At 35.6% G+C, this 19,653-nt stretch overlaps 31 non-coding genes across 31 annotated transcripts; all 31 read right to left on the bottom strand.

The window, feature by feature from the left end:
- Positions 1 to 298: 298 nt before the first annotated feature.
- On the bottom strand, positions 299 to 372 carry TRNAT-UGU (transfer RNA threonine (anticodon UGU)). The gene has a single exon. It is a non-coding gene; the product is annotated as a tRNA-Thr (tRNA).
- A 379-nt stretch (positions 373 to 751) lies between these two features.
- On the bottom strand, positions 752 to 825 carry TRNAT-UGU (transfer RNA threonine (anticodon UGU)). The gene has a single exon. It is a non-coding gene; the product is annotated as a tRNA-Thr (tRNA).
- Positions 826 to 1,205: 380 nt separating this feature from the next.
- TRNAT-UGU (transfer RNA threonine (anticodon UGU)) lies at positions 1,206 to 1,279 on the bottom strand. The gene has a single exon. It is a non-coding gene; the product is annotated as a tRNA-Thr (tRNA).
- A 378-nt stretch (positions 1,280 to 1,657) lies between these two features.
- On the bottom strand, positions 1,658 to 1,731 carry TRNAT-UGU (transfer RNA threonine (anticodon UGU)). The gene has a single exon. It is a non-coding gene; the product is annotated as a tRNA-Thr (tRNA).
- A 379-nt stretch (positions 1,732 to 2,110) lies between these two features.
- On the bottom strand, positions 2,111 to 2,184 carry TRNAT-UGU (transfer RNA threonine (anticodon UGU)). The gene has a single exon. It is a non-coding gene; the product is annotated as a tRNA-Thr (tRNA).
- A 380-nt stretch (positions 2,185 to 2,564) lies between these two features.
- On the bottom strand, positions 2,565 to 2,638 carry TRNAT-UGU (transfer RNA threonine (anticodon UGU)). The gene has a single exon. It is a non-coding gene; the product is annotated as a tRNA-Thr (tRNA).
- A 378-nt stretch (positions 2,639 to 3,016) lies between these two features.
- Positions 3,017 to 3,090, bottom strand: TRNAT-UGU (transfer RNA threonine (anticodon UGU)). Its single transcript has one exon. It is a non-coding gene; the product is annotated as a tRNA-Thr (tRNA).
- A 379-nt stretch (positions 3,091 to 3,469) lies between these two features.
- Positions 3,470 to 3,543, bottom strand: TRNAT-UGU (transfer RNA threonine (anticodon UGU)). The gene has a single exon. It is a non-coding gene; the product is annotated as a tRNA-Thr (tRNA).
- Positions 3,544 to 3,923: 380 nt separating this feature from the next.
- Positions 3,924 to 3,997, bottom strand: TRNAT-UGU (transfer RNA threonine (anticodon UGU)). The gene has a single exon. It is a non-coding gene; the product is annotated as a tRNA-Thr (tRNA).
- A 1,269-nt stretch (positions 3,998 to 5,266) lies between these two features.
- TRNAT-UGU (transfer RNA threonine (anticodon UGU)) lies at positions 5,267 to 5,340 on the bottom strand. Its single transcript has one exon. It is a non-coding gene; the product is annotated as a tRNA-Thr (tRNA).
- Positions 5,341 to 5,719: 379 nt separating this feature from the next.
- TRNAT-UGU (transfer RNA threonine (anticodon UGU)) lies at positions 5,720 to 5,793 on the bottom strand. The gene has a single exon. It is a non-coding gene; the product is annotated as a tRNA-Thr (tRNA).
- Positions 5,794 to 6,173: 380 nt separating this feature from the next.
- TRNAT-UGU (transfer RNA threonine (anticodon UGU)) lies at positions 6,174 to 6,247 on the bottom strand. Its single transcript has one exon. It is a non-coding gene; the product is annotated as a tRNA-Thr (tRNA).
- Positions 6,248 to 6,625: 378 nt separating this feature from the next.
- On the bottom strand, positions 6,626 to 6,699 carry TRNAT-UGU (transfer RNA threonine (anticodon UGU)). Its single transcript has one exon. It is a non-coding gene; the product is annotated as a tRNA-Thr (tRNA).
- Positions 6,700 to 7,079: 380 nt separating this feature from the next.
- TRNAT-UGU (transfer RNA threonine (anticodon UGU)) lies at positions 7,080 to 7,153 on the bottom strand. The gene has a single exon. It is a non-coding gene; the product is annotated as a tRNA-Thr (tRNA).
- A 1,282-nt stretch (positions 7,154 to 8,435) lies between these two features.
- On the bottom strand, positions 8,436 to 8,509 carry TRNAT-UGU (transfer RNA threonine (anticodon UGU)). Its single transcript has one exon. It is a non-coding gene; the product is annotated as a tRNA-Thr (tRNA).
- Positions 8,510 to 9,792: 1,283 nt separating this feature from the next.
- On the bottom strand, positions 9,793 to 9,866 carry TRNAT-UGU (transfer RNA threonine (anticodon UGU)). The gene has a single exon. It is a non-coding gene; the product is annotated as a tRNA-Thr (tRNA).
- A 378-nt stretch (positions 9,867 to 10,244) lies between these two features.
- Positions 10,245 to 10,318, bottom strand: TRNAT-UGU (transfer RNA threonine (anticodon UGU)). The gene has a single exon. It is a non-coding gene; the product is annotated as a tRNA-Thr (tRNA).
- A 379-nt stretch (positions 10,319 to 10,697) lies between these two features.
- Positions 10,698 to 10,771, bottom strand: TRNAT-UGU (transfer RNA threonine (anticodon UGU)). The gene has a single exon. It is a non-coding gene; the product is annotated as a tRNA-Thr (tRNA).
- Positions 10,772 to 11,151: 380 nt separating this feature from the next.
- TRNAT-UGU (transfer RNA threonine (anticodon UGU)) lies at positions 11,152 to 11,225 on the bottom strand. Its single transcript has one exon. It is a non-coding gene; the product is annotated as a tRNA-Thr (tRNA).
- A 378-nt stretch (positions 11,226 to 11,603) lies between these two features.
- TRNAT-UGU (transfer RNA threonine (anticodon UGU)) lies at positions 11,604 to 11,677 on the bottom strand. Its single transcript has one exon. It is a non-coding gene; the product is annotated as a tRNA-Thr (tRNA).
- Positions 11,678 to 12,056: 379 nt separating this feature from the next.
- TRNAT-UGU (transfer RNA threonine (anticodon UGU)) lies at positions 12,057 to 12,130 on the bottom strand. Its single transcript has one exon. It is a non-coding gene; the product is annotated as a tRNA-Thr (tRNA).
- Positions 12,131 to 12,961: 831 nt separating this feature from the next.
- Positions 12,962 to 13,035, bottom strand: TRNAT-UGU (transfer RNA threonine (anticodon UGU)). The gene has a single exon. It is a non-coding gene; the product is annotated as a tRNA-Thr (tRNA).
- Positions 13,036 to 13,415: 380 nt separating this feature from the next.
- Positions 13,416 to 13,489, bottom strand: TRNAT-UGU (transfer RNA threonine (anticodon UGU)). The gene has a single exon. It is a non-coding gene; the product is annotated as a tRNA-Thr (tRNA).
- Positions 13,490 to 13,869: 380 nt separating this feature from the next.
- TRNAT-UGU (transfer RNA threonine (anticodon UGU)) lies at positions 13,870 to 13,943 on the bottom strand. Its single transcript has one exon. It is a non-coding gene; the product is annotated as a tRNA-Thr (tRNA).
- A 378-nt stretch (positions 13,944 to 14,321) lies between these two features.
- TRNAT-UGU (transfer RNA threonine (anticodon UGU)) lies at positions 14,322 to 14,395 on the bottom strand. The gene has a single exon. It is a non-coding gene; the product is annotated as a tRNA-Thr (tRNA).
- Positions 14,396 to 14,774: 379 nt separating this feature from the next.
- Positions 14,775 to 14,848, bottom strand: TRNAT-UGU (transfer RNA threonine (anticodon UGU)). The gene has a single exon. It is a non-coding gene; the product is annotated as a tRNA-Thr (tRNA).
- Positions 14,849 to 16,132: 1,284 nt separating this feature from the next.
- On the bottom strand, positions 16,133 to 16,206 carry TRNAT-UGU (transfer RNA threonine (anticodon UGU)). The gene has a single exon. It is a non-coding gene; the product is annotated as a tRNA-Thr (tRNA).
- Positions 16,207 to 16,584: 378 nt separating this feature from the next.
- Positions 16,585 to 16,658, bottom strand: TRNAT-UGU (transfer RNA threonine (anticodon UGU)). The gene has a single exon. It is a non-coding gene; the product is annotated as a tRNA-Thr (tRNA).
- Positions 16,659 to 17,037: 379 nt separating this feature from the next.
- On the bottom strand, positions 17,038 to 17,111 carry TRNAT-UGU (transfer RNA threonine (anticodon UGU)). Its single transcript has one exon. It is a non-coding gene; the product is annotated as a tRNA-Thr (tRNA).
- A 1,284-nt stretch (positions 17,112 to 18,395) lies between these two features.
- TRNAT-UGU (transfer RNA threonine (anticodon UGU)) lies at positions 18,396 to 18,469 on the bottom strand. Its single transcript has one exon. It is a non-coding gene; the product is annotated as a tRNA-Thr (tRNA).
- Positions 18,470 to 18,847: 378 nt separating this feature from the next.
- On the bottom strand, positions 18,848 to 18,921 carry TRNAT-UGU (transfer RNA threonine (anticodon UGU)). Its single transcript has one exon. It is a non-coding gene; the product is annotated as a tRNA-Thr (tRNA).
- Between the last annotated feature and the right edge of the window lie 732 nt (positions 18,922 to 19,653).

Here is a 19,653-nt window from a genome sequence, read left to right as displayed (position 1 = left end):
AACATTAAGCTTGAGTAGTATTCCATGCAAAACATAATCATGGAATAAGATGTCGCTCTCAGTCTTGGCACTTGAGAAACCAAGTAATTTTTGAAAAGCATTATTTAAAAGGACAATGACAAATTTGTAGAATAGTTAAGAAAACACTGCTGTAACTTTTTTAAAGGTTCATCCCGTCTTTCTTCCTTTTTAGCACTTAGAGCAGATTCTTAATCCCACTATTGCACTATCGTAGAGATCAATGTTGTACACAAACAAATTCCACATTTTGATGTTTAAAAGCTTTATTTTGAACAGACAGCACTGCTGAGATTTGAACTCAGGATCTCCTATTTACAAGACAGGCGCTTTAACCAACTAAGCCACAGCACCACAAGCTGAAGAGGAAGACAGGAAAGCCAGTGAGGATTTAATTATTAATTAAGCATTTCAAGTGATTAACTGAGCAAAACAACATTAAGCTTGAGTATTATTCCATGCAAAACATAATCATGGAATAAGATGTCGATCTCAGTCTTGGCACTTGAGAAACCAAGTAATTTTTGAAGAGCATTATTTAAAAGGACAGTGAGAAATTTGTAGAATAGTTAAAAAAAATACTGCTGCAACTTTTTTAAAGCTTCATCCCGTCTTTCTTCCTTTTTAGCAGTTAGAGCAGATTCTTAATCCCACTATTGCACTATCGTTGAGATCGATGTTGTACACAATCAAATTCCACATTTTGATGTTTAAAAGCTTTATTTGGAACAGACAGCACTGCTGAGATTTGAACTCAGGATCTCCTGTTTACAAGACAGGCACTTTAACCAACTAAGCCACAGCACCACAAACTGATGAGGAGGACAGGAAAGCCAGTGAGGATTTTATCACTAATTAAAAATTTCAAGTGGTTAACTGAGCAAAACAACATTAAGCTTGAGTAGTATTCCATGCAAAGCATAATCATGGAATAAGATGTCGCTCTCAGTCTTGGCAATTGAGAAACCAAGTAATTTTTGATGAGCATTATTTAAAAGGACAATGACAAATTTGTAGAATAGCAAAAAAAAAACACTGCTGTAACTTTTTTAAAGCTTCATCCCGTCTTTCTTCCTTTTTAGCACTTAGAGCAGATTCTTAATCCCACTATTGCACTATCGTAGAGATCGATGTTGTACACAATCAAATTCCACATTTTGATGTTTAAAAGCTTTATTTGGAACAGACAGCACTGCTGAGATTTGAACTCAGGATCTCCTGTTTACAAGACAGGCACTTTAACCAACTAAGCCACAGCACCACAAACTGATGAGAAAGACAAGAAAGCCAGTGAGGATTTTATCACTAATTAAAAATTTCAGGTGGTTAACTGAGCAAAACAACATTAAGCTTGAGTAGTATTCCATGCAAAGCATAATCATGGAATAAGATGTCGCTCTCAGTCTTGGCACTTGAGAAACCAAGTAATTTTTGAAGAGCATTACTTAAAAGGACAATGACAAATTTGTAGAATAGTTAAGAAAACACTGCTGTAACTTTTTTAAAGGTTCATCCCGTCTTTCTTCCTTTTTAGCACTTAGAGCAGATTCTTAATCCCACTATTGCTCTATCGTAGAGATCAATGTTGTACACAAACAAATTCCACATTTTGATGTTTAAAAGCTTTATTTTGAACAGACAGCACTGCTGAGATTTGAACTCAGGATCTCCTATTTACAAGACAGGCGCTTTAACCAACTAAGCCACAGCACCACAAGCTGAAGAGGAAGACAGGAAAGCCAGTGAGGATTTAATTATTAATTAAGCATTTCAAGTGATTAACTGAGCAAAACAACATTAAGCTTGAGTATTATTCCATGCAAAACATAATCATGGAATAAGATGTCGATCTCAGTCTTGGCACTTGAGAAACCAAGTAATTTTTGAAGAGCATTATTTAAAAGGACAGTGAGAAATTTGTAGAATAGTTAAAAAAAATACTGCTGCAACTTTTTTAAAGCTTCATCCCGTCTTTCTTCCTTTTTAGCAGTTAGAGCAGATTCTTAATCCCACTATTGCACTATCGTTGAGATCGATGTTGTACACAATCAAATTCCACATTTTGATGTTTAAAAGCTTTATTTGGAACAGACAGCACTGCTGAGATTTGAACTCAGGATCTCCTGTTTACAAGACAGGCACTTTAACCAACTAAGCCACAGCACCACAAACTGATGAGGAGGACAGGAAAGCCAGTGAGGATTTTATCACTAATTAAAAATTTCAAGTGGTTAACTGAGCAAAACAACATTAAGCTTGAGTAGTATTCCATGCAAAGCATAATCATGGAATAAGATGTCGCTCTCAGTCTTGGCAATTGAGAAACCAAGTAATTTTTGATGAGCATTATTTAAAAGGACAATGACAAATTTGTAGAATAGCAAAAAAAAAACACTGCTGTAACTTTTTTAAAGCTTCATCCCGTCTTTCTTCCTTTTTAGCACTTAGAGCAGATTCTTAATCCCACTATTGCACTATCGTAGAGATCGATGTTGTACACAATCAAATTCCACATTTTGATGTTTAAAAGCTTTATTTGGAACAGACAGCACTGCTGAGATTTGAACTCAGGATCTCCTGTTTACAAGACAGGCACTTTAACCAACTAAGCCACAGCACCACAAACTGATGAGAAAGACAAGAAAGCCAGTGAGGATTTTATCACTAATTAAAAATTTCAGGTGGTTAACTGAGCAAAACAACATTAAGCTTGAGTAGTATTCCATGCAAAGCATAATCATGGAATAAGATGTCACTCTCAGTCTTGGCACTTGAGAAACCAAGTAATTTTTGAAGAGCATTATTTAAAAGGACAATGACAAATTTGTAGAATAGTTAAGAAAACACTGCTGTAACTTTTTTAAAGGTTCATCCCGTCTTTCTTCCTTTTTAGCACTTAGAGCAGATTCTTAATCCCACTATTGCTCTATCGTAGAGATCAATGTTGTACACAAACAAATTCTACATTTTGATGTTTAAAAGCTTTATTTTGAACAGACAGCACTGCTGAGATTTGAACTCAGGATCTCCTATTTACAAGACAGGCGCTTTAACCAACTAAGCCACAGCACCACAAGCTGAAGAGGAAGACAGGAAAGCCAGTGAGGATTTAATTACTAATTAAAAATTTCAAGTGGTTAACTGAGCAAAACAACATTAAGCTTGAGTATTATTCCATGCAAAGCAAAATCATGGAATAAGATGTCGATCTCAGTCTTGGCACTTGAGAAACCAAGTAATTTTTGAAGAGCATTATTTAAAAGGACAATGAGAAATTTGTAGAATAGTTAAAAAAAATACTGCTGCAACTTTTTTAAAGCTTCATCCCGTCTTTCTTCCTTTTTAGCAGTTAGAGCAGATTCTTAATCCCACTATTGCACTATCGTTGAGATCGATGTTGTACACAATCAAATTCCACATTTTGATGTTTAAAAGCTTTATTTGGAACAGACAGCACTGCTGAGATTTGAACTCAGGATCTCCTGTTTACAAGACAGGCACTTTAACCAACTAAGCCACAGCACCACAAACTGATGAGGAAGACAGGAAAGCCAGTGAGGATTTTATCACTAATTAAAAATTTCAAGTGGTTAACTGAGCAAAACAACATTAAGCTTGAGTAGTATTCCATGCAAAGCATAATCATGGAATAAGATGTCGCTCTCAGTCTTGGCAATTGAGAAACCAAGTAATTTTTGATGAGCATTATTTAAAAGGACAATGACAAATTTGTAGAATAGCAAAAAAAAAACACTGCTGTAACTTTTTTAAAGCTTCATCCCGTCTTTCTTCCTTTTTAGCACTTAGAGCAGATTCTTAATCCCACTATTGCACTATCGTAGAGATCGGTGTTGTACACAATCAAATTCCACATTTTGATGTTTAAAAGCTTTATTTGGAACAGACAGCACTGCTGAGATTTGAACTCAGGATCTCCTGTTTACAAGACAGGCACTTTAACCAACTAAGCCACAGCACCACAAACTGATGAGAAAGACAAGAAAGCCAGTGAGGATTTTATCACTAATTAAAAATTTCAGGTGGTTAACTGAGCAAAACAACATTAAGCTTGAGTAGTATTCCATGCAAAGCATAATCATGGAATAAGATGTCGCTCTCAGACTTGGCACTTGAGAAACCAAGTAATTTTTGAAGAGCATTATTTAAAAGGACAATGACAAATTTGTAGAATGGTGAAGAAAACACTGCTGTAACTTTTTTAAAAAATCATCCCATCTTTCTTCCTTTTTAGCACTTACAGCAGATTCTCAATCCCACTATTGCACTATCGTAGAGATCGATGTTACACACAATTGAAGTGCACATTTTGAGGTTTAAAAGCTATATTTGGTATAGATGGCACTGCTGAGATTTGAACTCAGGATCTCCTGTTTACAACCAACTAAGCCACAGCACCACAAGCTGAAGAGGAGGACAGGAAAGCCAGTGAGGATTTAATTACTAATTAAAAGTTTCAAGTGGTTAACTGAGCAAAACAACATTAAGCTTGAGTAGTATTCCATGCAAAGCATAATCATGGAATAAGATGTCGCTCTCAGTCTTGGCAATTGAGAAAGCAAGTAATTTTTGAAGAGCATTATTTAAAAGGACAATGACAAATTTGTAGAATAGTTAAAAAAAATACTGCTGTAACTTTTTTAAAGCTTCATCCCGTCTTTCTTCCTTTTTAGCACTTAGAGCAGATTCTTAATCCCACTATTGCACTATCGTAGAGATCGATGTTGTACACAATCAAATTCCACATTTTGATGTTTAAAAGCTTTATTTGGAACAGACAGCACTGCTGAGATTTGCACTCAGGATCTCCTGTTTACAAGACAGGCACTTTAACCAACTAAGCCACAGCACCACAAACTGATGAGAAAGACAAGAAAGCCAGTGAGGATTTTATCACTAATTAAAAATTTCAGGTGGTTAACTGAGCAAAACAACATTAAGCTTGAGTAGTATTCCATGCAAAGCATAATCATGGAATAAGATGTCACTCTCAGTCTTGGCACTTGAGAAACCAAGTAATTTTTGAAGAGCATTATTTAAAAGGACAATGACAAATTTGTAGAATAGTTAAGAAAACACTGCTGTAACTTTTTTAAAGGTTCATCCCATCTTTCTTCCTTTTTAGCACTTAGAGCAGATTCTTAATCCCACTATTGCTCTATCGTAGAGATCAATGTTGTACACAAACAAATTCTACATTTTGATGTTTAATAGCTTTATTTTGAACAGACAGCACTGCTGAGATTTGAACTCAGGATCTCCTATTTACAAGACAGGCGCTTTAACCAACTAAGCCACAGCACCACAAGCTGAAGAGGAAGACAGGAAAGCCAGTGAGGATTTAATTACTAATTAAAAATTTCAAGTGGTTAACTGAGCAAAACAAAATTAAGCTTGAGTATTATTCCATGCAAAGCATAATCATGGAATAAGATGTCGATCTCAGTCTTGGCACTTGAGAAACCAAGTAATTTTTGAAGAGCATTATTTAAAAGGACAATGAGAAATTTGTAGAATAGTTAAAAAAAATACTGCTGCAACTTTTTTAAAGCTTCATCCCGTCTTTCTTCCTTTTTAGCAGTTAGAGCAGATTCTTAATCCCACTATTGCACTATCGTTGAGATCGATGTTGTACACAATCAAATTCCACATTTTGATGTTTAAAAGCTTTATTTGGAACAGACAGCACTGCTGAGATTTGAACTCAGGATCTCCTGTTTACAAGACAGGCACTTTAACCAACTAAGCCACAGCACCACAAACTGATGAGGAAGACAGGAAAGCCAGTGAGGATTTTATCACTAATTAAAAATTTCAAGTGGTTAACTGAGCAAAACAACATTAAGCTTGAGTAGTATTCCATGCAAAGCATAATCATGGAATAAGATGTCGCTCTCAGTCTTGGCAATTGAGAAACCAAGTAATTTTTGATGAGCATTATTTAAAAGGACAATGACAAATTTGTAGAATAGCAAAAAAAAAACACTGCTGTAACTTTTTTAAAGCTTCATCCCGTCTTTCTTCCTTTTTAGCACTTAGAGCAGATTCTTAATCCCACTATTGCACTATCGTAGAGATCGGTGTTGTACACAATCAAATTCCACATTTTGATGTTTAAAAGCTTTATTTTTAACAGACAGCACTGCTGAGATTTGAACTCAGGATCTCCTGTTTACAAGACAGGCACTTTAACCAACTAAGCCACAGCACCACAAACTGATGAGAAAGACAAGAAAGCCAGTGAGGATTTTATCACTAATTAAAAATTTCAGGTGGTTAACTGAGCAAAACAACATTAAGCTTGAGTAGTATTCCATGCAAAGCATAATCATGGAATAAGATGTCGCTCTCAGACTTGGCACTTGAGAAACCAAGTAATTTTTGAAGAGCATTATTTAAAAGGACAATGACAAATTTGTAGAATAGTGAAGAAAACACTGCTGTAACTTTTTTAAAAAATCATCCCATCTTTCTTCCTTTTTAGCACTTACAGCAGATTCTCAATCCCACTATTGCACTATCGTAGAGATCGATGTTACACACAATTGAAGTGCACATTTTGAGGTTTAAAAGCTATATTTGGTATAGATGGCACTGCTGAGATTTGAACTCAGGATCTCCTGTTTACAAGACAGGCGCTTTAACCAACTAAGCCACAGCACCACAAGCTGAAGGGGAGGACAGGAAAGCCAGTGAGGATTTAATTACTAATTAAAAGTTTCAAGTGGTTAACTGAGCAAAACAACATTAAGCTTGAGTAGTATTCCATGCAAAGCATAATCATGGAATAAGATGTCGCTCTCAGTCTTGGCAATTGAGAAACCAAGTAATTTTTGAAGAGCATTATTTAAAAGGACAATGACAAATTTGTAGAATAGTTAAAAAAAAATACTGCTGTAACTTTTTTAAAGCTTCATCCCGTCTTTCTTCCTTTTCAGCACTTAGAGCAGATTCTTAATCCCACTATTGCACTATCGTAGAGATCGATATTGTACACAATCAAATTCCACATTTTAATGTTTAGAAGCTTTATTTGGAACAGACAGCACTGCTGAGATTTGAACTCAGGATCTCCTGTTTACAAGACAGGCACTTTAACCAACTGAGCCACAGCACCACAAACTGATGAGGAGGACAGGAAAGCCAGTGAGGATTTTATCACTAATTAAAAATTTCAAGTGGTTAACTGAGCAAAACAACATTAAGCTTGAGTAGTATTCCATGCAAAGCATAATCATGAAATAAGATGTCGCTCTCAGTCTTGGCACTTGAGAAACCAAGTAATTTTTGAAGAGCATTATTTAAAAGGACAATGACAAATTTGTAGAATAGTTAAGAAAACACTGCTGTAACTTTTTTAAAGCTTCATCCCGTCTTTCTTCCTTTTTAGCACTTAGAGCAGATTCTTAATCCCACTATTGCACTATCGTAGAGATCGATGTTGTACACAATCAAATTCCACATTTTGATGTATAAAAGCTTTATTTGGAACAGACAGCACTGCTGAGATTTGAGCTCAGGATCTCCTGTTTACAAGACAGGCACTTTAACCAACTAAGCCACAGCACCACAAACTGATGAGGAGGACAGGAAAGCCAGTGAGGATTTTATCACTAATTAAAAATTTCAAGTGGTTAACTGAGTAAAACAACATTAAGCTTGAGTAGTATTCCATGCAAAGCATAATCATGAAATAAGATGTCGCTCTCAGTCTTGGCACTTGAGAAACCAAGTAATTTTTGAAGAGCATTATTTAAAAGGACAATGACAAATTTGTAGAATAGTTAAGAAAACACTGCTGTAACTTTTTTAAAGCTTCACCCCGTCTTTCTTCCTTTTTAGCACTTAGAGCAGATTCTTAATCCCACTATTGCACTATCGTAGAGATCGATGTTGTACACAATCAAATTCCACATTTTGATGTATAAAAGCTTTATTTGGAACAGACAGCACTGCTGAGATTTGTTCTCAGGATCTCCTGTTTACAAGACAGGCACTTTAACCAACTAAGCCACAGCACCACAAACTGATGAGGAAGACAGGAAAGCCAGTGAGGATTTTATCACTAATTAAAAATTTCAAGTGGTTAACTGAGCAAAACAACATTAAGCTTGAGTAGTATTCCATGCAAAGCATAATCATGAAATAAGATGTCGCTCTCAGTCTTGGCACTTGAGAAACCAAGTAATTTTTGAAGAGCATTATTTAAAAGGACAATGACAAATTTGTAGAATAGTTAAGAAAACACTGCTGTAACTTTTTTAAAGCTTCATCCCGTCTTTCTTCCTTTTTAGCACTAAGAGCAGATTCTTAATCCCTCTATTGCACTATCGTAGAGATCGATGTTGTACACAATCAAATTCCACATTTTGATGTTTAAAAGCTTTATTTGGAACAGACAGCACTGCTGAGATTTGAACTCAGGATCTCCTGTTTACAAGACAGGCACTTTAACCAACTGAGCCACAGCACCACAAACTGATGAGGAGGACAGGAAAGCCAGTGAGGATTTTATCACTAATTAAAAATTTCAAGTGGTTAACTGAGCAAAACAACATTAAGCTTGAGTAGTATTCCATGCAAAGCATAATCATGAAATAAGATGTCGCTCTCAGTCTTGGCACTTGAGAAACCAAGTAATTTTTGAAGAGCATTATTTAAAAGGACAATGACAAATTTGTAGAATAGTTAAGAAAACACTGCTGTAACTTTTTTAAAGCTTCATCCCGTCTTTCTTCCTTTTTAGCACTTAGAGCAGATTCTTAATCCCACTATTGCACTATCGTAGAGATCGATGTTGTACACAATCAAATTCCACATTTTGATGTATAAAAGCTTTATTTGGAACAGACAGCACTGCTGAGATTTGAGCTCAGGATCTCCTGTTTACAAGACAGGCACTTTAACCAACTAAGCCACAGCACCACAAACTGATGAGGAGGACAGGAAAGCCAGTGAGGATTTTATCACTAATTAAAAATTTCAAGTGGTTAACTGAGTAAAACAACATTAAGCTTGAGTAGTATTCCATGCAAAGCATAATCATGAAATAAGATGTCGCTCTCAGTCTTGGCACTTGAGAAACCAAGTAATTTTTGAAGAGCATTATTTAAAAGGACAATGACAAATTTGTAGAATAGTTAAGAAAACACTGCTGTAACTTTTTTAAAGCTTCACCCCGTCTTTCTTCCTTTTTAGCACTTAGAGCAGATTCTTAATCCCACTATTGCACTATCGTAGAGATCGATGTTGTACACAATCAAATTCCACATTTTGATGTATAAAAGCTTTATTTGGAACAGACAGCACTGCTGAGATTTGTTCTCAGGATCTCCTGTTTACAAGACAGGCACTTTAACCAACTAAGCCACAGCACCACAAACTGATGAGGAAGACAGGAAAGCCAGTGAGGATTTTATCACTAATTAAAAATTTCAAGTGGTTAACTGAGCAAAACAACATTAAGCTTGAGTAGTATTCCATGCAAAGCATAATCATGAAATAAGATGTCGCTCTCAGTCTTGGCACTTGAGAAACCAAGTAATTTTTGAAGAGCATTATTTAAAAGGACAGTGAGAAATTTGTAGAATAGTTAAAAAAAATACTGCTGCAACTTTTTTAAAGCTTCATCCCGTCTTTCTTCCTTTTTAGCACTTAGAGCAGATTCTTAATCCCACTATTGCACTATCGTAGAGATCGATGTTGTACACAATCAAATTCCACATTTTGATGTTTAAAAGCTTTATTTGGAACAGACAGCACTGCTGAGATTTGAACTCAGGATCTCCTGTTTACAAGACAGGCACTTTAACCAACTAAGCCACAGCACCACAAACTGATGAGAAAGACAAGAAAGCCAGTGAGGATTTTATCACTAATTAAAAATTTCAGGTGGTTAACTGAGCAAAACAACATTAAGCTTGAGTAGTATTCCATGCAAAGCATAATCATGGAATAAGATGTCACTCTCAGTCTTGGCACTTGAGAAACCAAGTAATTTTTGAAGAGCATTATTTAAAAGGACAATGACAAATTTGTAGAATAGTTAAGAAAACACTGCTGTAACTTTTTTAAAGGTTCATCCCGTCTTTCTTCCTTTTTAGCACTTAGAGCAGATTCTTAATCCCACTATTGCACTATCGTAGAGATCGATGTTGTACACAATCAAATTCCACATTTTGATGTTTAAAAGCTTTATTTTGAACAGACAGCACTGCTGAGATTTGAACTCAGGATCTCCTATTTACAAGACAGGCGCTTTAACCAACTAAGCCACAGCACCACAAGCTGAAGAGGAAGACAGGAAAGCCAGTGAGGATTTAATTACTAATTAAAAATTTCAAGTGGTTAACTGAGCAAAACAACATTAAGCTTGAGTATTATTCCATGCAAAGCATAATCATGGAATAAGATGTCGATCTCAGTCTTGGCACTTGAGAAACCAAGTAATTTTTGAAGAGCATTATTTAAAAGGACAATGAGAAATTTGTAGAATAGTTAAAAAAAATACTGCTGCAACTTTTTTAAAGCTTCATCCCGTCTTTCTTCCTTTTTAGCAGTTAGAGCAGATTCTTAATCCCACTATTGCACTATCGTTGAGATCGATGTTGTACACAATCAAATTCCACATTTTGATGTTTAAAAGCTTTATTTGGAACAGACAGCACTGCTGAGATTTGAACTCAGGATCTCCTGTTTACAAGACAGGCACTTTAACCAACTAAGCCACAGCACCACAAACTGATGAGGAAGACAGGAAAGCCAGTGAGGATTTTATCACTAATTAAAAATTTCAAGTGGTTAACTGAGCAAAACAACATTAAGCTTGAGTAGTATTCCATGCAAAGCATAATCATGGAATAAGATGTCGCTCTCAGTCTTGGCAATTGAGAAACCAAGTAATTTTTGATGAGCATTATTTAAAAGGACAATGACAAATTTGTAGAATAGCAAAAAAAAAACACTGCTGTAACTTTTTTAAAGCTTCATCCCATCTTTCTTCCTTTTTAGCACTTAGAGCAGATTCTTAATCCCACTATTGCACTATCGTAGAGATCGGTGTTGTACACAATCAAATTCCACATTTTGATGTTTAAAAGCTTTATTTGGAACAGACAGCACTGCTGAGATTTGAACTCAGGATCTCCTGTTTACAAGACAGGCACTTTAACCAACTAAGCCACAGCACCACAAACTGATGAGAAAGACAAGAAAGCCAGTGACGATTTTATCACTAATTAAAAATTTCAGGTGGTTAACTGAGCAAAACAACATTAAGCTTGAGTAGTATTCCATGCAAAGCATAATCATGGAATAAGATGTCGCTCTCAGACTTGGCACTTGAGAAACCAAGTAATTTTTGAAGAGCATTATTTAAAAGGACAATGACAAATTTGTAGAATGGTGAAGAAAACACTGCTGTAACTTTTTTAAAAAATCATCCCATCTTTCTTCCTTTTTAGCACTTACAGCAGATTCTCAATCCCACTATTGCACTATCGTAGAGATCGATGCTACACACAATTGAAGTGCACATTTTGAGGTTTAAAAGCTATATTTGGTATAGATGGCACTGCTGAGATTTGAACTCAGGATCTCCTGTTTACAAGACAAGCGCTTTAACCAACTAAGCCACAGCACCACAAGCTGAAGAGGAGGACAGGAAAGCCAGTGAGGATTTAATTACTAATTAAAAGTTTCAAGTGGTTAACTGAGCAAAACAACATTAAGCTTGAGTAGTATTCCATGCAAAGCATAATCATGGAATAAGATGTCGCTCTCAGTCTTGGCAATTGAGAAAGCAAGTAATTTTTGAAGAGCATTATTTAAAAGGACAATGACAAATTTGTAGAATAGTTAAAAAAAATACTGCTGTAACTTTTTTAAAGCTTCATCCCGTCTTTCTTCCTTTTTAGCACTTAGAGCAGATTCTTAATCCCACTATTGCACTATCGTAGAGATCGATGTTGTACACAATCAAATTCCACATTTTGATGTTTAAAAGCTTTATTTGGAACAGACAGCACTGCTGAGATTTGAACTCAGGATCTCCTGTTTACAAGACAGGCACTTTAACCAACTAAGCCACAGCACCACAAACTGATGAGAAAGACAAGAAAGCCAGTGAGGATTTTATCACTAATTAAAAATTTCAGGTGGTTAACTGAGCAAAACAACATTAAGCTTGAGTAGTATTCCATGCAAAGCATAATCATGGAATAAGATGTCACTCTCAGTCTTGGCACTTGAGAAACCAAGTAATTTTTGAAGAGCATTATTTAAAAGGACAATGACAAATTTGTAGAATAGTTAAGAAAACACTGCTGTAACTTTTTTAAAGGTTCATCCCATCTTTCTTCCTTTTTAGCACTTAGAGCAGATTCTTAATCCCACTATTGCTCTATCGTAGAGATCAATGTTGTACACAAACAAATTCTACATTTTGATGTTTAATAGCTTTATTTTGAACAGACAGCACTGCTGAGATTTGAACTCAGGATCTCCTATTTACAAGACAGGCGATTTAACCAACTAAGCCACAGCACCACAAGCTGAAGAGGAAGACAGGAAAGCCAGTGAGGATTTAATTACTAATTAAAAATTTCAAGTGGTTAACTGAGCAAAACAACATTAAGCTTGAGTATTATTCCATGCAAAGCATAATCATGGAATAAGATGTCGATCTCAGTCTTGGCACTTGAGAAACCAAGTAATTTTTGAAGAGCATTATTTAAAAAGACAATGAGAAATTTGTAGAATAGTTAAAAAAAATACTGCTGCAACTTTTTTAAAGCTTCATCCCGTCTTTCTTCCTTTTTAGCAGTTAGAGCAGATTCTTAATCCCACTATTGCACTATCGTTGAGATCGATGTTGTACACAATCAAATTCCACATTTTGATGTTTAAAAGCTTTATTTGGAACAGACAGCACTGCTGAGATTTGAACTCAGGATCTCCTGTTTACAAGACAGGCACTTTAACCAACTAAGCCACAGCACCACAAACTGATGAGGAAGACAGGAAAGCCAGTGAGGATTTTATCACTAATTAAAAATTTCAAGTGGTTAACTGAGCAAAACAACATTAAGCTTGAGTAGTATTCCATGCAAAGCATAATCATGGAATAAGATGTCGCTCTCAGTCTTGGCAATTGAGAAACCAAGTAATTTTTGATGAGCATTATTTAAAAGGACAATGACAAATTTGTAGAATAGCAAAAAAAAAACACTGCTGTAACTTTTTTAAAGCTTCATCCCGTCTTTCTTCCTTTTTAGCAGTTAGAGCAGATTCTTAATCCCACTATTGCACTATCGTTGAGATCGATGTTGTACACAATCAAATTCCACATTTTGATGTTTAAAATCTTTATTTGGAACAGACAGCACTGCTGAGATTTGAACTCAGGATCTCCTGTTTACAAGACAGGCACTTTAACCAACTAAGCCACAGCACCACAAACTGATGAGGAAGACAGGAAAGCCAGTGAGGATTTTATCACTAATTAAAAATTTCAAGTGGTTAACTGAGCAAAACAACATTAAGCTTGAGTAGTATTCCATGCAAAGCATAATCATGGAATAAGATGTCGCTCTCAGTCTTGGCAAATGAGAAACCAAGTAATTTTTGATGAGCATTATTTAAAAGGACAATGACAAATTTGTAGAATAGCAAAAAAAAAACACTGCTGTAACTTTTTTAAAGCTTCATCCCGTCTTTCTTCCTTTTTAGCACTTAGAGCAGATTCTTAATCCCACTATTGCACTATCGTAGAGATCGGTGTTGTACACAATCAAATTCCACATTTTGATGTTTAAAAGCTTTATTTGGAACAGACAGCACTGCTGAGACTTGAACTCAGGATCTCCTGTTTACAAGACAGGCACTTTAACCAACTAAGCCACAGCACCACAAACTGATGAGAAAGACAAGAAAGCCAGTGAGGATTTTATCACTAATTAAAAATTTCAGGTGGTTAACTGAGCAAAACAACATTAAGCTTGAGTAGTATTCCATGCAAAGCATAATCATGGAATAAGATGTCGCTCTCAGACTTGGCACTTGAGAAACCAAGTAATTTTTGAAGAGCATTATTTAAAAGGACAATGACAAATTTGTAGAATGGTGAAGAAAACACTGCTGTAACTTTTTTAAAAAATCATCCCATCTTTCTTCCTTTTTAGCACTTACAGCAGATTCTCAATCCCACTATTGCACTATCGTAGAGATCGATGTTACACACAATTGAAGTGCACATTTTGAGGTTTAAAAGCTATATTTGGTATAGATGGCACTGCTGAGATTTGAACTCAGGATCTCCTGTTTACAAGACAGGCGCTTTAACCAACTAAGCCACAGCACCACAAGCTGAAGAGGAGGACAGGAAAGCCAGTGAGGATTTAATTACTAATTAAAAGTTTCAAGTGGTTAACTGAGCAAAACAACATTAAGCTTGAGTAGTATTCCATGCAAAGCATAATCATGGAATAAGATGTCGCTCTCAGTCTTGGCAATTGAGAAACCAAGTAATTTTTGAAGAGCATTATTTAAAAGGACAATGACAAATTTGTAGAATAGTTAAAAAAAATACTGCTGTAACTTTTTTAAAGCTTCATCCCCTCTTTCTTCCTTTTCAGCACTTAGAGCAGATTCTTAATCCCACTATTGCACTATCGTAGAGATCGATGTTGTACACAATCAAATTCCACATTTTGATGTTTAGAAGCTTTATTTGGAACAGACAGCACTGCTGAGATTTGAACTCAGGATCTCCTGTTTACAAGACAGGCACTTTAACCAACTGAGCCACAGCACCACAAACTGATGAGGAGGACAGGAAAGCCAGTGAGGATTTTATCACTAATTAAAAATTTCAAGTGGTTAACTGAGCAAAACAACATTAAGCTTGAGTAGTATTCCATGCAAAGCATAATCATGAAATAAGATGTCGCTCTCAGTCTTGGCACTTGAGAAACCAAGTAATTTTTGAAGAGCATTATTTAAAAGGACAATGACAAATTTGTAGAATAGTTAAGAAAACACTGCTGTAACTTTTTTAAAGCTTCATCCCGTCTTTCTTCCTTTTTAGCACTTAGAGCAGATTCTTAATCCCACTATTGCACTATCGTAGAGATCGATGTTGTACACAATCAAATTCCACATTGTGATGTATAAAAGCTTTATTTGGAACAGACAGCACTGCTGAGATTTGAGCTCAGGATCTCCTGTTTACAAGACAGGCACTTTAACCAACTAAGCCACAGCACCACAAACTGATGAGGAGGACAGGAAAGCCAGTGAGGATTTTATCACTAATTAAAAATTTCAAGTGGTTAACTGAGTAAAACAACATTAAGCTTGAGTAGTATTCCATGCAAAGCATAATCATGAAATAAGATGTCGCTCTCAGTCTTGGCACTTGAGAAACCAAGTAATTTTTGAAGAGCATTATTTAAAAGGACAATGACAAATTTGTAGAATAGTTAAGAAAACACTGCTGTAACTTTTTTAAAGCTTCACCCCGTCTTTCTTCCTTTTTAGCACTTAGAGCAGATTCTTAATCCCACTATTGCACTATCGTAGAGATCGATGTTGTACACAATCAAATTCCACATTTTGATGTATAAAAGCTTTATTTGGAACAGACAGCACTGCTGAGATTTGTTCTCAGGATCTCCTGTTTACAAGACAGGCACTTTAACCAACAAAGCCACAGCACCACAAACTGATGAGGAAGACAGGAAAGCCAGTGAGGATTTTATCACTAATTAAAAATTTCAAGTGGTTAACTGAGCAAAACAACATTAAGCTTGAGTAGTATTCCATGCAAAGCATAATCATGGAATAAGATGTCGCTCTCAGTCTTGGCAATTGAGAAACCAAGTAATTTTTGATGAGCATTATTTAAAAGGACAATGACAAATTTGTAGACTAGCAAAAAAAAAACACTGCTGTAACTTTTTTAAAGCTTCATCCCATCTTTCTTCCTTTTTAGCACTTAGAGCAGATTCTTAATCCCACTATTGCACTATCGTAGAGATCGGTGTTGTACACAATCAAATTCCACATTTTGATGTTTAAAAGCTTTATTTGGAACAGACAGCACTGCTGAGATTTGAACTCAGGATCTCCTGTTTACAAGACAGGCACTTTAACCAACTAAGCCACAGCACCACAAACTGATGAGAAAGACAAGAAAGCCAGTGACGATTTTATCACTAATTAAAAATTTCAGGTGGTTAACTGAGCAAAACAACATTAAGCTTGAGTAGTATTCCATGCAAAGCATAATCATGGAATAAGATGTCGCTCTCAGACTTGGCACTTGAGAAACCAAGTAATTTTTGAAGAGCATTATTTAAAAGGACAATGACAAATTTGTAGAATGGTGAAGAAAACACTGCTGTAACTTTTTTAAAAAATCATCCCATCTTTCTTCCTTTTTAGCACTTACAGCAGATTCTCAATCCCACTATTGCACTATCGTAGAGATCGATGCTACACACAATTGAAGTGCACATTTTGAGGTTTAAAAGCTATATTTGGTATAGATGGCACTGCTGAGATTTGAACTCAGGATCTCCTGTTTACAAGACAGGCGCTTTAACCAACTAAGCCACAGCACCACAAGCTGAAGAGGAGGACAGGAAAGCCAGTGAGGATTTAATTACTAATTAAAAGTTTCAAGTGGTTAACTGAGCAAAACAACATTAAGCTTGAGTAGTATTCCATGCAAAGCATAATCATGGAATAAGATGTCGCTCTCAGTCTTGGCAATTGAGAAAGCAAGTAATTTTTGAAGAGCATTATTTAAAAGGACAATGACAAATTTGTAGAATAGTTAAAAAAAATACTGCTGTAACTTTTTTAAAGCTTCATCCCGTCTTTCTTCCTTTTTAGCACTTAGAGCAGATTCTTAATCCCACTATTGCACTATCGTAGAGATCGATGTTGTACACAATCAAATTCCACATTTTGATGTTTAAAAGCTTTATTTGGAACAGACAGCACTGCTGAGATTTGAACTCAGGATCTCCTGTTTACAAGACAGGCACTTTAACCAACTAAGCCACAGCACCACAAACTGATGAGAAAGACAAGAAAGCCAGTGAGGATTTTATCACTAATTAAAAATTTCAGGTGGTTAACTGAGCAAAACAACATTAAGCTTGAGTAGTATTCCATGCAAAGCATAATCATGGAATAAGATGTCACTCTCAGTCTTGGCACTTGAGAAACGAAGTAATTTTTGAAGAGCATTATTTAAAAGGACAATGACAAATTTGAAGAATGGTTAAGAAAACACTGCTGTAACTTTTTTAAAGGTTCATCCCGTCTTTCTTCCTTTTTAGCACTTACAGCAGATTCCCAATCCCACTATTGCACTATCGTAGAGATCGATGTTGCATACAATCAAATTCCACATTTTGATGTTTAAAAGATTTATATGGAACAGACAGCACTGCTGAGATTTGAACTCAGGATCTCATGTTTACAAGACAGGCACTTTAACAAACTAAACCACAGCACCAAAAACTGATGAGGAAGACAGGAAAGCCAGTGAGGATTTAATCACTAATTAAAAATTTCAAGTGGTTAACTGAGCTAAACAGCATTAAGCTTGAGTATTATTCCATGCAAAACATAATCATGGAATAAGATGTCAATCTCAGTCTTGGAACTTGAGAAACCAAGTAATTTTTGAAGAGCATTATTTAAAAGGACAATGAGAAATTTGTAGAATAGTTAAAAAAATTACTGCTGTAACTTTTTTAATGCTTCATCCCGTCTTTCTTCCTTTTTAGCACTTAGAGCAGATTATTAATCCCACTATTGCACTATCGTAGAGATCGATGTTGCACACAATTGAAGTAAACATTTTGAGGTTTGAAAGCTTTATTTGGAACAGACAGCACAGCTGAGATTTGTACTCAGGATCTCATGTTTACAAGACAGGCACTTTAACCAACTAAGCCACAGCACCACAAACTGAAGAGGAAGACAGGAAAGCCAGTGAGGATTTAATCACTAATTAAAAATTTCAAGTGGTTAACTGAGCTAAACAGCATTAAGCTTGAGTATTATTCCATGCAAAACATAATCATGGAATAAGATGTCAATCTCAGTCTTGGAACTTGAGAAACCAAGTAATTTTTGAAGAGCATTATTTAAAAGGACAATGAGAAATTTGTAGAATAGTTAAAAAAATTACTGCTGTAACTTTTTTAATGCTTCATCCCGTCTTTCTTCCTTTTTAGCCCTTAGAGCAGATTCTTTATCCCACTATTGCACTATTGTAGAGATCGATGTTACACACAATTGAAGTGCACATTTTGATGTTTAAAAACTTCATTTGGAACAGATGGCACTGCTGAGATTTGAACTCAGGATCTCTTGTTTACAAGACAGGTGCTTTAACCAACTAAGCCACAGCACCACAAGCTGGAGAGGAGGACAGGAAAGCCAGTGAGGATTTTATTACTAATTAAAAGTTTCAAGTGGTTAACTGAGCAAAACAACATGAAGCTTGAGTAGTATTCCATGCAAAGCATAATCATGGAATAAGATGTCGCTCTCAGTCTTGGCAATTGAGAAACCAAGTAATTTTTGAAGAGCATTATTTAAAAGGACAATGACAAATTTGTAGAATAGTTAAGAAAACACTACTGTTACTTTTTTAAAGCTTCGTCCCGTCTTTCTTCCTTTTTAGCACTTAGAGCAGATTCTTAATCCCACTGTTGCACTATCGTAGAGAACGATGTTGTACACAATCAAATTCCACATTTTGATGTTTAAAAGCTTTATTTGGAACAGACAGCACTACTGAGATTTGAACTCAGGATCTCCTGTTTACAAGACAGGCACTTTAACCAACTAAGCCACAGCACCACAAACTGATGAGAAGGACAGGAAAGCCAGGGAGGATTTAATCACTAATTAAAAATTTCAAGTGGTTAACTCAGCAAAACAACATTAAGCTTGAGTAGTATTCCATGCAAAGCATAATCATGGAATAAGATGTCGATCTCAGTCTTGGCACTTGAGAAACCAAGTAATTTTTGAAGAGCATTATTTAAAAGGACAATGACATATTTGTAGAATAGTTAAGAAAACTCTGCTGTAACTTTTTTAAAGGTTCATCCCGTCTTTCTTCCTTTTTAGCACTTAGAGCAGATTCTTAATCCCACTATTACATTATTGTAGAGATCGATGTTATACACAATCAAATTCCACATTTTGATGTTTAAAAGCTTTATTTGGAACAGACAGCACTGCTGAGATTTGTACTCAGGATCTCATGTTTACAAGACAGGCACTTTAACCAACTAAGCCACAGCACCACAAACTGATGAGGAAGACAGGAAAGCCAGTGAGGATTTAATCACTAATTAAAAATTTCAAGTGGTTAACTGAGCTAAACAGCATTAAGCTTGAGTATTATTCCATGCAAAACACAATCATGGAATAAGATGTCAATCTCAGTCTTGGAACTTGAGAAACCAAGTAATTTTTGAAGAGCATTATTTAAAAGGACAATGAGAAATTTGTAGAATAGTTAAAAAAATTACTGCTGTAACTTTTTTAATGCTTCATCCAATCTTTCTTCCTTTTTAGCACTTA

The sequence above is a fragment of the Phyllobates terribilis genome, unplaced genomic scaffold (genome assembly GCF_046119375.1).
Source record: "Phyllobates terribilis strain yellow unplaced genomic scaffold, ASM4611937v1 Scaffold_9__5_contigs__length_417890890, whole genome shotgun sequence".
NCBI classification, from domain to species: Eukaryota; Metazoa; Chordata; class Amphibia; order Anura; family Dendrobatidae; genus Phyllobates; species Phyllobates terribilis.
Note: the sequence above shows the minus strand (reverse complement) of the source record. Positions and strands in the feature narration are given on the sequence as shown.